The sequence below is a fragment of the Ursus arctos genome, unplaced genomic scaffold (assembly GCF_023065955.2).
Source record: "Ursus arctos isolate Adak ecotype North America unplaced genomic scaffold, UrsArc2.0 scaffold_2, whole genome shotgun sequence".
NCBI lineage: Eukaryota > Metazoa > Chordata > Mammalia > Carnivora > Ursidae > Ursus > Ursus arctos.
Window position 1 is genome coordinate 27428714 of NW_026622874.1, and position 12989 is coordinate 27441702.

General features: G+C 49.2%; 1 protein-coding gene across 1 annotated transcript in view; it reads left to right on the top strand.

Annotated features, from left to right (window-relative positions):
* The first annotated feature begins 4096 nt into the window (after positions 1-4096).
* The window catches only part of PTPN14 (protein tyrosine phosphatase non-receptor type 14), a 172058-nt gene continuing 163165 nt past the window's right edge, over positions 4097-12989 (top strand). The window contains exon 1 of the mRNA XM_026509139.4: positions 4097-4633. The gene's annotated coding sequence lies outside the window, so the exon portion shown is untranslated. The remainder of the gene's footprint in view (positions 4634-12989) is intronic.

A 12989-nucleotide genomic window follows, 5' to 3' on the forward strand; every position in this document is an offset into this window, starting at 1 on the left:
CCAAAAGAGCCTGGAGAGCAAATCCAAATAAACGTTCTGCTCTTTCATCTAATCTACACTTCCACGCACGTCTCTCATTATTTTGTCAATCTTTGAGAAGAATGTGACTTACTGGCTTAGTCAACCTGGGGAAAGGCTGGGATGTGGCCCCTTCTCTCTCCCAAACTAAAAGCCTCCAGGATGCAACAGGAGGGAAGAAGGGCTCAGTCTTCTGTGTCAGCAATGATTCTTCTAAAGCAGGTACCACGAAACTCTTTCTAAAGGAAGAACTCGTGATACCATGGTCACCACATGGTACAGCTCTGCAGGACGCCATTCACACTCCAGACCATTCTAGCTCGTGGAGTGGCGTTGTGTACTTATGTGAGGCCATACGCTACAGCTCTGCAGAATCATGTAGCTTGAAAAAACAAGATAACAAGAAGTTCATTTTGCAATTTGCTAATTTGTTTTCATTAAGGAGCTCTGAACGTATACTACGATTAAAGCACTCTTAAATTTGGTTCTCCCAGAGTGCTCTCTTTCTTTCCTTCTCTGTTGCTTAATATGCTTTTGTAGGTGTTAGTAATCTAGGCTTAGTTTATTACATTTTTGCTGTTAAGTCAGTGGTTCTGAATTGGAGGGGGCCAGTATAACAGAATTACTTGGGAATTGTTTTCAAAATATAGCTGCCCAATACATCAACAGAATGGATAAGCAAATTGTGATATGTACACCCCCCCCACACACACATTCTGTAATTCCATTCATATGAAGTTTGAGAACAAGTAAAGCTACTCTATGGTGGTAGAAGTCAGCCTGACGAGGTGATACCGACTGGAAAGTCACAGGAGGGACATTTTTGTGTGGATGGACATTTTCTATCTCTTGAACTGGGTGGTGATCATTTGGGTGTATATGGAAAAAATCATCAAGTCCTATGTACATGCAAGATTGTGCTTTTGACTGAATGTGAATTATGTCTCAATAATATACTGTCTAAAAAAAATGATAGATACACATATACAGACACCAACCGAAGTCTCCACCCTAGACTCAGGGAGTAAGATGAATAAGATATGGGGAGTAGGGGATACAGAGAGCATGTGTTTTGGTTTTTTTTTAAGATTTTATTTATCTTTGAAGCTGGGAGAGAGGCAGAGGGAGAGGGAGAAGGAGACTCCCCGCTAGCAGGGAGCCTGATGTGGGGCTGGATCCCAGGACTCTGGGCCCATGACCTGAGCCAAAGGCAGGCACTCAACAGACTGAGCCACCCAGGGGCCCCAGCATGTGTAGTTTTAAAAAGCTTCCCATTATTCTATCTATTACTGTAAGGTTCCAAATATTCTTTCAGGAATTGGAATTAGAGTAAGGATCGAAACAAACATACAAGTAATATATATGGTTTTAACATTTGTAGAAGGTCCCTAGAGATCATCAGAGTTTTCCTAAAAGAGCCTGCTCACTTTGCAGTTTGCTTTGATTGGTGAACTTGTTTTGTTTTGCTTTCAAGTGATTTCAAAGTTTCTCAAGGTATAAAATTAATAAATTAATATGAGGAATATATTGAAGGTGGGAGGAATCATGAAGGCCCATGAGATTCTGCCTGTATTTATAGTTTGAATCAGGCTTAGAACAAGCTGAAATATTTTGGGGGATATCTAATATTGACAAGTTCCTAAAACTGCGAAGTTTTAAAGTCAGTCTGCAGTGATGTTTTTGGGACCCAGCCCATCAGCCATCCTGTTCACTCTGATGCATTTTAAGGAGACTTAAGTGTGATGTAGACTTGGGAAATTTTTTTCCCCAAGTTTTTTGAAAGTGGCTTGTGACTAGCTTTTATGTATATGTAGAGAATGAAAGGCTTTCTTCACTCCACATTGGATGCCCTATTTAAAAAAATGTAACTTGCAGTATTGCTTTTCTGTGATCTATTCGAAAGAAAGAGAAATGTGGCTGGTCAGATGTACTTAATGGCCTTTTAAACTGATTGTGTGTGTGTGTGTGTGTGTTTGTGTGTGTGTTTCCTTTTGGCCATGGAACACTCAGCAACATTCCCAACATTCATTGTGATTCCAAAGGCAGTGTGAAAACAGTCCTCTCCCCACGACATTGAGGCCTTATCACTGAGCTTCCTCCACAGGCATGCCATCTGCCTGGGGGAGCATATGTTCATTCAAGTTCAGACCGGGAAAGACCTCAGAGATGAAGTAATTCAACCAAACTCTGACCTCCATGTCACACTCCACTTAAAAAATAAACTTAGGCCTAGGGGTGAAGTGGCTTGTTCAGGGTCACGTGGCTGGTCAGAGGCAGAACCAGAATTGTATGTCTACATGCAACCTTTGCTCTTCTAACACCCTGTCTCCGCATGCTGTGCTTGGGGTTCGGAATCACAGAGCGACAATACACAAAGGCCACATCTTTTCCTCGAAGGCCCGAAGAGGCCTCTCATCTGTATTCCTTTGAGAGCCTGCAGGTATTTCCTTATTTATAATTTTAATCCTATTTTGGTCAACTTTTGAAGAATTTAAGAGCTTGTGTTTTGGGGCCAGACTAGGGTCCATTATCCTATTTCACAAGCCGAGGGACCCTTGCTAAGACAGGTGGTTTCTTCAGTCCTCACTTTTCTCATCTAGGAAATGGGATAATAATACAGGTGCACATAAAAAGTGCCTTCCATGCTTCCCGGAGCACAGTGAAGCATCCGGCAATTTTCTTTGGAAATCCGGCAAGTCCATACTGAAGCTATCCAGCGATGCCCTTGAGCACTTGAGAAACTGATGTTTAATTCTCTGCAGCTTTTTCCTTCCATCCCTGTGGGGCGTTCTCGACTCCTTTATTGTTCTGGACTTTGCAGGTACTCTGAGAAGTCAGCATCACCACAAATTGGTACACGATGGGCACAGTAAGTTTTGCTTTTTGGTTCCCAGTTCTCTCCCCCAAGAGATCCAGATTTTGTATGAGTTGTGAGATACTGAAGTCATTTGGGACATCTTTTTTTGACAGTGACTTCAAAGACCTTTTTCAACCTAGGAAAGGCCAAAGAGTCTTGGTAAGATAACAGACCCTTAAGACGTTTCTGGCATCGCGAAGGACCGCGGAGAAATAGAAAACACTAGGAAAACGATTTTACGGCTACGGTGGCCAAAGCTTTCAGGGGCTGGGCTATTCCTCAGTCATCCCTCTGGTCACCGGCAGGGCAGGTTCTGAACCCAGGTTCCCTCGCCCGCCTGGCTGGGTGCTTTTTCCATCCAGCAACTGCGTCGCGCTAACTCCACCTCTGAAAGCGCTAAGGAAGTTCCCTCCCAGAGCCCACCCGGCAGGGCAGGGCGAGGCTGCGGCGCGGAAAGAACCGGGGAAACGACATCTTCCAGCTCCCAGCACACAGAAACTGCTTTTGCGGTTGCGGGGCGCTGGGGGAGGGGGGGAGCGAAGACCCCAGATCCAGGACGCAGAGACTCCTGGTGTCTCGGAGAGAGAACCCTGGGATTGCCTGCTCCGTGAAGCCACCTTACTTTCTCCAGGGCTGTCTCCCCTCCGGGCAGTGGCTGCCTGGGGACGTCCGGCTCGGAGGGTGTCCCCCAAATGGGACGGACCGTCCTTGCTCACGGCCGGAGCGGACCAGTCGCGGCCTCTGCCCCGCCCCTGCGGTTTTCGAAGGTCTAAGTGGGATTTTTTTCCCTTCCTGCCCCGGTCCCTGCCCCCGCCGGGAGCGGCGGTAGGTCGTGCCGGTGGTGGTCGCCTTTCCTTCTCCACTCCCACGTCTCTGACTCCAGGGAGTTTCACCCGTCCTCCCTCCTCAGTCCTCACCTTTAAACATTTCCCAAAGCCACCGCACCAAAAGTGCGCGACTTCTCCCGGGCCTGCACAAGGAGCTCCTGCCGCCCGGCATTCCTCGGATTCCAGCGCTGTGACGTCCCCAAGGCCGGCGCGCCTCCAGCCCGGGAGCTCGGGCTCCAAGTTTCGGCGCTCCCCCGCGCAGACGCCCCCCCCGCCCGCCCGCCCGCCGCCCGCCGCCCCGCCGCCCCGCCGCGCGCGCCTCCCGGGAGCATTCCTCCCCGCCCCCGGCCGCGCGCCCCGCGCTCCCTCCGCCTCCGGCCCCCCGCGCCGCCGCCTGGCCCGGGGGTGGGGGAGCCGCGGCCGCCGGCGCCTGCTCCGTCCCCTCCCACCGCACGGCCCCTTCCTCCCTCCTCTCCCGGCCGCTCGCATTTCCTGCCGCCCGGGCTCTCGCGGCCCCGGAAAGTTCTGCCCAACTTTTGCTCCCCCAAGCGAGCGGGCGCAGCGGGCGCAATCCCGGGGCAGGTTACCGCGCTCCTCCTCGCTCCGCTGCCGGCCCTCCCGGCTGAGGTCCTCGGGGACCCGCAGACGCCGGGCGGCCGCCCTCCCCTCCCACCTCACCCATCCTCCCCGGCCTCCTGGCTCCGGCCCCCCTCCGGCGGGACAGCCCCGTGCTTAGGTGGTTCTCCTTTTCTCCTTGTCGGTGCGCCGGGATCGCAGCGGAAACCTCCCTCCCCTTTCGCCTCCTCCGGCTCCTTCCCTCCGCCCCTCCTCCGCCAGCCACTGGAATCAATTCCTTAGGGAATTGGGGCTCCGCTGCCGCCGCGGCCGTTCCGCGCGGGACTCCAGGGCACGGACGGGGCCATGTAAGCAGGTAAGCGCCGTCTACGGCGGGGGAGTCGGGCCGGAGGTGGGGGGCCGCCTCCGCTCTCCGGGCGCCCCGCCGAGAACTGAGGCCAACGCTGGCAAAGCCAGCTTGCGATCGGCGGCCCGGGACGCTGGCAGAGCAGCGGGGTCGCGAGGTGGCCGGGCCGCTGGCGTTCTCGGGCCGGGTGGGAGCTGCCCGACGTGAGGCGCGCGTCCTGTCTGGGTAGTTAAGGTGGAAGGTGAGCGCTGTCCCTACAGTTTGCGGTTAAACCCACCCCCTCTCCTCCTCCTCCCCATTCTCTCCTGCTCTTTGGGAACCGAGCGAGGGCCTGGAAAGGGCAGCTGGAGATACCCAAGCGGTGAGGGCAGGAGGAGGAGAGGAGAACGACGTTGCTGTTGTTCCAGCGGGGGAGGAACGCTGCTCCCCGTCAACCCTCTTCCCACCGCCTCCCCAGGGGGACAGGATCTTTCGAGGGAGAGTTTTTATGCCCTCCCACTAGGCCCCAGCCATGCCACCAAACTCCTGGCCTTCTTGGCCCTTCTTGGCTCTGCTTGGGTGGTCGGGCTGGCTCCTAGGGAAAACCTGTGGCCACGTAATTTCAGAACAGATCTTCACCTCAAACTTTCCCAAAGTTCTGAGAGTTAACAAGTTCTGAGGGTGTTGTTAGTGCGCCTGTCCTTTCTCCCTGACATCACCCCTAAATCTGGGTTTTGGATACTCGTTAAGTCAGTTTTGCACCTTTTTGAGGGAGCAGTGAGGTAGTGATGTCCCTACCTAGCATTCCCTCCCACTTCCTTCAGTTCCTGTCACCCCAACCCCAACCCCACCTACAATTCAAGGAGATTGGGGGATTCGGGCTTCGGTCTGTCCAGGAACTGGCTGTTGCAGGCTCTTTGTGAAGGTGAGAAATCTCTAGACTGCAGGCAGAAGATACGGTTACAGGGTTTCCACCAATGTGTTAATTTCTTAAACTGGATTGGTTCACCCATTCATTCAACAAGCCTGGTATTGAGCTGCTACTCTTGTGCTGGGAAAACAGGATGCAAAGATACTTAAACAAGCTTTGATCATGAATTACAGCGGAGTGAGGGAGAATTGCTGTGCGAGGCCAGGAAGGCTTGGTTCTGGAGACGAGGAGTAAGGTGTGCCCTGAGTTTATAGGGTTAAGGGAGTGCTTACCTGCAGGAGTGATTAGGAGAGTGCATTCCAGGTAGAAGAAACAGCTTGTGCAAAATGAGAGTCATCCAAAAACAAAACAAAACAAAACAAAACAAAACAAAACCGAATTCAAAAAGCTAGCTATTTGACCCAGCTATTTGGGGTATGATAGACGGAAGATAGATAGGTATCAGAAATTAACCTAGAAGCATATTACCCGCTTATGGGAACCAGGTGTTTTCAGAGGAGCACAGGTCTCTGTTTAGACACACCTCCATGCCTCGTGCTGTTTCTACAAGGAGCAGTTGGGTGACCATCTAAATTTTAATTGGCACTAATTGGCCCATGCCTGTTTTCTTTAGAATGGCACTTGATTCCCTTTTAAAGAGGCACTTGACAGCAGTAGGTTATAATACTTCAGCGTTACAGAACCTTGTAACGTGAGTTGCTGATCTCTTGGTGGTGGGGTTAAAAGCTCCTGCCACGGAAAGGGCAGCCTTCATTAGTGGAAGCTGTGCAGCAGGACGCTCTTTTGCTTAATCCAGATGGGTGGCCACGACCCAACAGGATGAGTCCACCCACCTGACCGGTCAGTGTGTTTGTGATTGTTTTCTCTACTTTTAAAGGTCGTTCTTGCTTTCGTACAGTTGTAAGGATTACTTTTCCTTCCTCTGAAACTTGCTAGAAACAGAATCTCTTCTAGCGGGTTGTTGTAGCCTGATGGTCCAGGATTCAGCAGATCCCCCCTAGGAAGGTACCTTAGCGCGGGAGCACTCTGTACGTGGGTTGCCTTTCAGGGGTGCCTCTTTGCGGGGCTGTCCTAGTAGTCTTCCCAGTGGCTGAGTCCTGGCTCAGGTGGCAGAGGTCCAGCCTCGCTGAGCCTCAGGCCAGTACATCTGAGCAGAAAGAGTACAATCTGGGGTGTTTATCTAAGCCCCTCCGCAAACACCTTCTCTTATCTCAAGAACAGCCCCTTGAGAGGAGTTTTATTGGAGGTGTAGGCCCTGCATGAGAGACAGGGCTGAAGGGAAGCTCTTTCTTGCTAATCCCCCTGCTTGCCCAGCTTCCATCGTTGGCTTAAACACAGTTATTATTCACACTTTCGTTATTCAGGTTTGTGCATACTGTGTGGGCCAGACAGCTGTCATGGAAAGAGAACAGTTAGACTCTTTGAATATGGAGGAACCTAAAGAATAGAGAGGAAAATCGGAATTTTTAGGAGAATTCGTTTTTGTCCTGAATGGATGGGCCGGGGGTCAAGAACTATGAGGACTTTTTTTTTTTCCCCTAATGCCCTCCCTCCTTACTAAGGGTTTATGTTTTTTGCTCCAGGGAAGCAAACATAAATCCTTTGATGGCACGGTATAGCCCACCTGGGTTCCATATGCTTGTTCTTGTCACCTGCTGTGCTGCATTTGAACTTGTTGGTCACCGGTGGTCGTGTAGAATTTGAACTCATTCTAAGCCTCAGAGCTGTGCTATGCACTTTGTTAGAGATAAGGCCAGGGAAAGAGATAAGATGAAATACTTAATTAGCCAATTAAATCATTATGGGTTGGGCCGATTCGAAAAGAAGGAGGGATAACAAGTTTTGGTAAACAGGAGATGAAAGCAAATGTTTGAAATAGGACTTTGTGATCTCCCCTTATTGATTGAATTTACCCTGCCCCGTCTGAGTCCCATGGGCTGCTTCTTGAGCGGGCCAAGCAGGGTGTAGCAAGTCCTGCAGCTTTCCTGTGTAGCGTGGTGCTGGAGCCAGGGGTCCAGCCTTGCGAGTCTGAAATGTAGCTAGGTTTGAATTCCAGCTCCACCACTTTTTCGCTGGGTAATGTTGGACAAATTTTGCAGTCCTTTGGAATCTCAATTCCTCCGTCTACAAAGTGGGGCCCAGTAACCTCTAACTTGCCAGGATATCTGCGGAGAATTCGGTGTACTGCTGTATGTTACCCTCCTGACATAGGGCCTTGCACAGAGTAGGTATTAGGTCAAGAATGGCTATTTCTATGTTTGAGGAGTTCTAGGTGGCCATGAATGTGTTCTTAGTGTGGGTCATTTTTTTTTCCCGGCAGCTTGAATTCACACGCTTGCCAACATACACATAAAGCTTTGTCTTTGACTTTTTTTTTTCTTTTTTTTTGGTCTGTTGGCTCAAAGCAAACGTGTAGCTGGCAGTTTTCATGTGGCCCCTCTGTAGGAGGGGGTTTAGCATTGCACGATCAGACAGTAGGGGAGCTTGGAGAGGAAAAGCCACTTAGAGAAGGGCAGAGAAAAGGATCCTTTACCCTGTACACCACTTACTATTACAAGGGTCTGGTGCTACTACAAAGATCCTTGTATTTCTAATGTTGGGATCCAGTTAATTAAAGAATGTTAAGAGTAAATCTGCCTGCATTTAGCAAGAACGCCGAAGCTAGCCAATCCTCACGAAGGAGTGTCTTTGCAGCCTTGATTCCATTCCTTCTTTGAAGCCCAGATACAGAGTCAACTGCAACACTTCTAGTGTAATGCCAGGGTCTCTTGAACTTGAATGTTGCCTTTCATCTGAGAAACCTAAAGTATTTGACAAACATTAACTCCTTGATCTTCATATCAACCTCCCAACAGGAGGGATTGTTAGAAGAAAGGAGCAGCTTGGAAAACCGTCAGTAAAACAGGTTTGTAGTAATGTGCGCTCTTGAAGCAGATGGGTTCTTACAGCCGAGAATCCCCAATGTGGATTGCATGCAGGCCGAGAGGTCATGAGAGTACCCGTTGGAGAGGTCGGGGAGAAAGCCTAGGAAAAATGCAGATCTGGTTGTGATTTTTGCACTGGGAGGGGAGAGGAAGTCCGTGTTCCCCAGACCAGCCATGCCTTTGCGATATATTATATGCACACTGATTATGAAAATAATCTCTGAATTATTTATAATTCTGAATGGGAGGATGTGAGGCAATGCTTGTCGATGAGGGCTTAGAGACGCTGGGGATGAAAGGGAATAGTGACTCCTTGTGGGCTAGGGGTGGTTCTACGTCTAAGTTGGATTATAAATGGCAATTAACATTGTTTTAATTTCCTTTCTCTTTTGCTCCTTGGTTCTGTATTTCTTGGCTTGGTTTTGTTTTGCTCTCCCGTCCAGCTTTTGTTTGACTTGTTTCATGGTCCTTGCTACCGGAAAAAAAACATTGTGACCATTCTTAGATCAGTTTTGTGTGTAAAGTTTGATACGCGGGTGATTTAGTTTAGTTCCTTAGGGGACTAAATAAGGCCCGGCTCAGGCTCAAAGGTTTTGTCCTGAGCCTGCTCAGTTAGTTTGACCCAGAGGCCTCTCCCATACCCAGAGATCCCATAACCTAGGCGGCCATCCCCATAAATGATGTTGGGAGGTGTCTGACGAGAAAACGAGAAGGAGATTGGCTGCTGGTGTGGTATGCTCTGAGGAGCAGAACATCTTCTTCACATTTGTGATGTTTGAAATTTTAGTACTGAGCCATATTCCTAAATTAGGAAGCTCTACCGCGTGGGTCACTGACTCCTTCTAATTTGCCTTACAGATTTTTAGCTCACAGGGAAAATTCCCTCTGTGTTGAAAATGAGCAAAAGTTCCCAATGCTGTATCCTTTACCTGCCCTCTACTTAACACTTAATGTCCTCAAGTCTCTAGAAATCTGTCTCCTGGGAATTCTTCTTTTCATACTCCTTTGCATTCAAGTAATGGGGGCCATAGTTAAGGCGTTAGATCAGAAACTCTAGTGGGCATCAGAATCACCCGGAGGGCTTGTTAAAACCCAGAGAGCTGTTCTCCACACCCGCTGCGGCTTTGGAGCCAGGAGGCCTGGGGTGGGGTTTGGGAATTTGTGTTCCTAAGGAGCTCCCAGGTGATGCTAATAGTCCTGGTCCTTGACCAGCTGCCTTTCGAGAATCACGGAGCTCAGGGGGCCATCCACCCCTGTCCTCAGGCTCCTGTGATACTCACTTAAGGTTCTTACTACACCGGCTTGAATGATCCTGTTCCTGGTAGTTTTCGAGCTCAGGAGAGGCCGGGAGTCACTTGCTGAGCCCTCGTCAGGCCCCTGAGAGCAGAAACGACATGATTCCATTGCAGTGGGTCTGCTCGGTTATCATCGCCGATCCAGACCCCTCCGCGGGGTTCCATACAGTTTGGTGTATCTGATATTTCTGTCTGTCTGGGTCTCCAAATTCCACCTGTCTCAAACCGAACTCCCTGATTTCTTGCCACAGAATGTGCTGTGTCCGTTTCCTGACCTAGCGACCCTGCCGTCTGTTGAGTTCCCCGCCGAAAGCAGGCACTTGGCGTTCTCTTCAGCGCCTCACTCTTAGCGCCCCTCAGGCTCTAGCCGCAGACACATCACGAACCCCACTAGTCTTTAGACCCTCTAACATCTCTTCAGTTCGCTCCCTTGCCTCCATCCTCACTGCCTCTTGGGATTGTTAAGAGCTCCTGAGGCTACCTGTCATCTATTCTTCATCTACTCTTTCCTCTCAATTTTTTTTTAAACAGTTTTTAATACTATTTAAATTCTTTTGATTCTTATTACCTGTGTGATAAAGCTTCTTTACCCCGACTCCCTTCCCATTATCTGCTGCTCTTTCTCTCCATGCTGGTGCCCTAACACTTGGGGGTGGTAAATTCTCCTGGTCCTTGCTATACTCCCACCCAGAGTGACCTCTCCCCTCTGCTACCTGCTTAGCCCCTGCGCAGTCAACTAAAGCTTCGCCTTCCCTGACGTTCCTTCCCACCACCAGTTAGGCATTCCTTTCTTTACAGTCCCAAAGCACTTCGCACTTAGCTGTTGGTGAGTTGTGTCTCATCTTATGGTATATGTTTATCTCCTTGTCTCCGCTACTAAGTTAGAAGCCTCTCCACCAGTAGTCACGTTTCCTTGGTTCAGAATTAGAATTTCCAGCCTATAGGGATGCTGGATAGCAGTAGCCTGGGCCTACATGTATCACCGCTGATTCTCTCCCAGTGTTCATAGCACTTGCAGTGCTTTTATTAAATTTTTCAGTGACCCTATGAAGTAGGGACAGTTACTATTTCTACCTTTCAAAGAATGGAATGGAGTTTTTATTCTTTAGTCTCTAATAGGTTCAGTGCTCTGGGCAAATTACATCATGTTAATGACTGTATGTGATTTAAAAAAGTGAACAGGTTATCAGTGCTATTTATTATTCGCATCTTATTAGTTCACCTAAGGAGATGGGCCACATCCCTAAGCTGTTTTCTGAACTTACTGATACTCTGGTTCTTAATGTTATTCTGCTTTATTTGGAAACTTTAAAAAATGGGATAATTTTTTCCCCTCATTTTTCAAACCTAGAGAACCTTGCAGGTCAAGGGGACTGTACGTATCATAGAAGAATTAAGAAGTAGGAGTGTTTGGAGGACAAGGCATAAGGTTGTTTTTGCAGGTTTAGCTACATTGATTAGAATATGCTTAACTTCCTTTCTATGCATTTTGTAGTTTATATTAAAGAGGAAGAGGCAGAATTACTCATTATTCAACCTCTGGGTTACTTTTTTTTTAAGATTTTATTTATTTCAGAGAGAGAGTGCACACAAGCAGGGGGAGCAGCAGAGGGAGAGGGAAAGCAGACTTCCCACTGAGCAGGCAGCCTGATGCGTGGCTCGATTTCAGGACCCTAAAATCATGACCTGAGCTGAAGTTAACCTCAGCCGCTTAACTGACTGAGCCACCCAGGCGCCCCTGGGTTCCTAGTTTTTAAAGTGAGAGAGAGAGACCCTTCATGACACTGTGTCCCAGCAGATTTGCCAGCCTGCCCATAACCAAGACAGCCTGTTCTGCATATAGGACTATAATAAGCAGCAATGATATCACTGATGTTATCCCTCAAATCACAAGTTTGGCTGTTGCCATTATTTTAGTTCCCAAGTAAAAGGGATTAAGGCAGATTTCATGGTCATGAAAGTGAATTTATTATGAATTACGTGTACACACTGTACACACTTCATCTTGATATTTAAGGTTCTCTGCAAATAATCCCCCAAATGGCCCTCTGATTTCTTCAGATTTCTGTTCCCCAGGGTTCTGCCGAGCTGCAGCTGTTTCCTGAACAGGCCCAATAATTTTTTCCACCTCTGGTTATGCTGTTCCCCTGCCCAGGAATCCTCCCACTCGGCATTGCCTGTCAAAACTGTCCTTTGAGACCCACCTTAAATCCCACCTCTCTGGGCAGCCTTCCCCCATGTCACACTCCCTGGTCAGGTCCTCCTGCCCCTTTGCGCCTGGCCTTTACCAAGTTGTGCTTTGTGTTCTGGCCGATCCACCCCATTGCCCTCATTGGTGTCGGGCCGGCGCCTGCCGCCTGCCGCACTTGTGTCCACATCCTGCCTCGGGCTCCGTGCAGACTGTCGCTTCTCTTCTGCTGCTGGTCACCTGGGGCAGCGTATTCAGGTCTACCTCCTCCTTGCCCCAGGAACGCCCTCCAAGGCTGAGGCTGCTTCTCCTCTCTTCATTATGACAGTCCTTCAGTGATGACAGCTCTCTCGACACCTTTTTGTCACCTGTCCCGCTGCTGCCAGTGTGGAGGCCCGTCTACCTCCACACAACAGAGTCTTGTTTTAAGCACGTCTGATATTTTCTCTCTCCCGCTTGAAATCTGTCCTGCCACCTTATATTGTTTGGAGATGCCTGTGTCTGTAGTAAAAGTGTAAGCAGATGACAGAAGGATAAACACCAAATACAGGGGGTGGGTAGGGTAAGGGGGAGGTGAGGGCTGAGATGTGATGAGGTTTTAGTGCTTTTTTTCCCAAGCTGGGTGGTGGAAACACGTATATTTACTACATTCTCCTGTAGTCTACAGTACCTAATCGAGGGGGCCCTGGGTGGCTCAGTGGGTTAAACATCTGCCTTCGGCTCAGGTCATGATCTCAGGGTCCTGGGATCGAGCCCCGCGTTGGGCTCCCTGCTCAGTGGGGAGTCTGCTTTTCCCTCTGCCCCTCTTCCCCACTTGTGCTCTCTCTCTCATAAATAAATAAAATCCTTAAAAAATAAAATACCTAATATAAAGAACACACAAAATGGCCCACTTTTACATGCAGACTCCCTAGTGGAGCATTGAAGACTCACACACTCTTATTCCCACCTAACCTGACTGGCAGCCTCTGCGTCTCTCAGCTCCCTGTCACCTTCTGCAAACATTTCTCACAGTTGAAATCTTGGGCGTTGACTCTTGCTCTTACTG